Consider the following 4977-nt stretch of genomic DNA (forward strand, 5'->3'; position numbering starts at 1 on the left):
GGCTGCTTTTATTTTTTGAATGAACTAAATTCCTGTCTTTTTAGTCCCCTTCTTTGTAGAGATCTTCATTTCTTTGGTTTTCAATTCCAAATAATTAAATCTTACAGATAACGAATTCTTTCAGAATTGATCACACAGTAAATGGTTTCCTCATTTATGTGCCTGTTTTTAAGGGCCTGATATGGGTCTTGTGCCCTGTTGCACAATGGCTCCTCCTTAGATAGGCTTTCTCAGGAGAGACAATGATTGTGCAAAAGGTCTGATAAGTTAAAATGTGTTATGGAGGAGCCTGGGTGGATTCAAATGACTTGAGGAGTTTGTACTTATTTACAAATAGCATTGATTTAATATTTCTAATGAATGAAATGTAATCTTACTGCTTATTCCAAAGCAGTATATATACTTATTCCAAAGTGTGTATGTGTATATATATAATGTATATGTATACACACACATCTCTTTGAAATAATTTCAAAGATTTATGTTAGAACTATAAGCTCAACAAAACTAAAAACTCAACAAAAGTAGAAATTGGTAAGGTTGATATTGCAATTGAGGTAGATTTTAATTTTTTTTACATCACCTTTATCCTCAATTCACACTGAAATTTTCATGATCAGTGAAAGTACTTTTCAAATGCTGCTCAATTTTTGTCATTTCAAAATGATTTCATATCTACACATTAGTATAACATGTAGTTGTTTTTTTGAAACAATAATGTCCATGTCAAACAGTGTGATGGCAGGTCTTCAATGTGAACATTCTGATGACCTCTTACCAACATGATATAATGCAGTCTTGCTTTCCACCCTGTCACCAGAGCCAAGAGGTTTATGTGTATGCATAGGTAAGATATTCTCAGGGTATTTCTATTTAAAGTCCTGAGAAATGAGAAATCTGTGCTGTTGCTCTGGAGATACGTTCATATGGAGCTTCTGAATGTTGCTTTTTAACTGCTCAGTGTTAATCTATATTCCTCACCTTTTTAAAAATTCTGCAACATCTTCACATATTTTTTAATGTTACCAAATTCCATTAAACTACTCAATTTTCATTATAAATTTTGCTATGAAACTTTATATTTCCCTAATTGAAAATATTCTAGTTTTTCTAATGTTTTTGTAAAACATCTTGGAAGAGAGAAAATAAGAGAGCACACCTTCACTGCCTTCATCAGATGAGGGGACTTGGCATCTGAAATAGAACAATGACAGATGTGGCACAAGGAATGCCAAGTTTGACCTTAAAAGCCAAAGGAGACTAACATGCCATGAGCTTAAAGCTAACTTCTGGCATAAACAAAAGAAAAAGGTAAATATAGTAATAGAGTTTCATGAAACAAATCATCTTCTTATGTCCAAATAAAGAATACTAGAAATGGAAATCCAGACATTTTAGGTGGGTTTTCAGGGTATAGTGGCTGAGAGAATACTGTTAACCCCTGGTATTAGGGGGCTACAGAAGTGCTCACAAGTAGTGTCATCAGGACAGTGGAGTGGACACTGGGTGATGGAGGGAAAACAGCTTGGGTGGTCCTCAGTGAGTGGTTTGTGTGAGTTAGGGATTGGAGCAGTGACTGGGAATCTTGTCCTGAAGCACTTAGTGAGGCTAAGGCTGACTGAGACCTGGGTTTGGTGAGTATGACCTGACCAGGAGAGTACATGATCTCAGTTGACTTTGTCACCTTCTTCACTCTGTGGCTCAGATCAGTACTCAGCAGAAAGTTGTCACCATCCCCCAAGAATCAGTTCAGTAGGACACAAGGTCTCCATTGATTAACTCATCAGGGCTGATCATTCAAAGTTAATTCTTGGCACAAACATCAAGTGGCAAGTGGTTCAGGAAGTTCTGAACTCTGAGCCATCTAGGGAGCCAAGTAAAACACTGGTCACTGGGCCGGGGGGGTGGGAGGAGGGAGGGGAGAGGTGGTCCTACAGATCATGAAGGCTCTGGAGAGGCCTTGGTCAATGAAAAGATGCTGAGAGGATTATACAAGTGTGCTCTTCCTCTTGTCCTTCAGAGAAATTCTATTTAGAAAATATCCTAATTTTGGTCAGAAACTGAAATGTAAGGCAGTAGGAATGGGTTCATGAGCTTTCCCCTGGCTCAGGCTATCTCCTAGAGCATCAGTCTTCCCAGCATCACTTTGTTGCAGAAGTATTTAAGAAAGGGATTAAGAAAGAAAGAAAAAAAGATTAAGACTTGCTCTTGAATCTAGATTTCATGACATCATGCAGGGGAATCAAGAGTTGAGGGAGCTCTGTCTCCAGCACCCAATTAGATTCTTTTCTCATTACTCAGCAGTGTTGGGAATCTGAGAAAGTGTTCCAAAAAAATCCTTAACTTTCTATTCTTGCTCTGTACTTCCCTCAAGACTGGACTGAGATCACAGGAAACAGCAGATTTTATCTGAGCTACAAATTATTTAACCACATAAAGGAAATAGAATTGAGGCTCAGCTTTCTTTCCCCATGGTTTGCCAATTAGAAGGACATAGGTAACATTCCCACAACTCCAAATATGGAACTTTGGCAGAGTAATCTATATATTGTATAGATTCCACATTCAATTTGAAACCAAGGATATCGGGCTACAACCAGTGATTTCTGTCACCATGCTCTGTCTGATCTGTTCTTCGTATGTGAACTCCTCTTACTGAAGGCATTTGCCCACATAATCACTCTTGGATGTTTAAGCACATGACACAATGGAAAATCCTCAAAAGCCCATGCTGATTCAGATCAATTTGACTAAAGGATAAAGAAGAACAAAATCGGGCTGGGAAGGTGGCTCAGTGGTAGAGCGCTTGCCTTGCATGCCTGAGGCCCTGGGTTCGATTCCTCAGCACCACATAAGCAAAAAGAAAAAAGCCGGAAGTGGCGCTGTGGCTTAAGTGGTAGAGTGCTCGCCTTGAGCTGAAGAGCTGAGGGACAGCGCCCAGGCCCAGAGTTCAGGCACCATGACCGGACCCAAAAAAAAAAAAAAAAGAAGAACAAAATCTTGAACAGAGTATCCTGAAGATATGGACCAATCTCTCCATGCCTCTGGAAACAAATATTCTACTCTCAACTGTGAGAAGTTGGTTCTATTTTTGTTAGCTTCCATTTTTGTGTGAAATTGCTCAGTGTCTTTCTCTGCCTGGTCCTTTCATTTAATGCATTACCTCCCATAGCCCTTTATGAGATTACAAACGACAGCCTTCTTTTCATCACAAAGAAATGTATGCTTTCCAGGTGTTGGATATGCAACCAATGCTCAATGAAACATGGAGCAACACATTGCGTAGTCAAATGAAATGTTTGATTGGGAAAAAGTTATTGTCACATGGTCACCTATTCTATTCTCCACCTCTGTGAGTTGTCTCTATTTTTTTTTTCTTTTTTTGCTCAGTCATTGGGCTTGAACTCTGGTCCTGGGTGCTTTCCTGGTGCTCTTCAGCTCAAGACAAACACTCTACCACTTAAGCCACAGCACCACTTCCTTGTCTCTATTTTTCTTAATTTCCTTTTTTGTGTTGAGATTGCTCAGTATCTTTCTATACCTGGTTATTTGTCTTAATATACTATCTTCCATAGCGCGCCCTGAGATTGCAAATGACAGTATTCTTCTCATCATAAAGAAATATATGTGTTCTTGGTGTTGGATATGAAACACTGCAGTATGAAACCATAGTACATAGTATTACGCTTCAAAATACTGTATGACTATACCTAGGGAGAAATATGTGATTAGGATGACTTTTTACCTGAATTTTACCCTACCAAATATCTAGCACAGCCCTACCTCTGTCTCTCTCATCCCTTGGATTTTGGCAACCACCTTCTAACAAGCTTCTGGTTCCTCATTTTTGCTGTGTTTCCAATTATTTCCTTACTACCAGAATTGAGTTTAATAAAACCATGTATTCATTGTGTTTTGGTACAATTATCTGAATGGAGCTGGAGAAATAAATTGGAGTGATGATAGACTCATCCTCCTCAGAACTCCACTTTCAGCCTCCAGAAAAGTGAAAAAACACAAGCTCTTCATATTATCCATGCTGGTTTATTATAATAACTCATTCAATAGAACAACAGAATGAACTAAGGGTGAATCAATCACAAGTGACTCATTACCAGTGATTAATTCAATATAAAGGAAGCACTGAAGTTATTTTGGGGTTACTCATCCAAAACCAAATGGTTAAGACTCTTGTCTTTATTTCCCAACCAAAGAAACCAGAAATGAAGCTGTGACTCAAATAGTAGAGCATTAGCCTTGAGCAAAAATGCTTAAGAACAGTGCCTAGGCTCTGAGCTCAAGCTATAGGACTTGTACCCATACAAAAAGCAAATATATCCCCAAATGTGTGTCCTTCCATGTTTTCTGAATGTTTCATGAACTTGAGGACAAAAGGTGAAGAGAAAAATTTCACAACTGTGCACATTTTATAATAAACAAGGAGTGGCATCTTCCATCAGATCTTCTACTCAAAAACTGAACTGGAAATAGTAAGTCACTTGTGTTATAACGCATTGAGCGCACATACAGTGGGATACTTTAGTGGAGCAGTGAAGAAATCGAAGCTCTTATGTCCTTGTCTGATATCATAACAGTCTTTTTCCATCTATGACTCCCCAAACCACCTTGGAGGATGATCGGAGTCCAATCTCAAAGGGCCAGAGCTCTATTTCTGACTATAAAATCACCTTGACAAATTATTCCATATTATAAAAGACACAAGTCAACAACTTCACTCTCTTAATTACTTCTCAAGCCTAGAAGAAATTAACACCCATCACTTGTGTCCAAATCTTTTGAATAACATTCAAGGACACCATCCACACTCATCACAATAAGAGGATGAGAAATGTTGGCTCAGCGAGTGCCCAATAGGAAATATGGTTTCGGGCTGGGAAGGTGGCTCAGTGGTAGAGCACTTGCCTTGCATGCATGAGGCCCTGGGTTCGATTTCTCAGCACCACATAAGAAAAAGCC

The sequence above is a fragment of the Dipodomys ordii genome, unplaced genomic scaffold (genome assembly GCF_000151885.1).
Source record: "Dipodomys ordii isolate 6190 unplaced genomic scaffold, Dord_2.0 Scaffold10, whole genome shotgun sequence".
Taxonomy (NCBI): Eukaryota; Metazoa; Chordata; class Mammalia; order Rodentia; family Heteromyidae; genus Dipodomys; species Dipodomys ordii.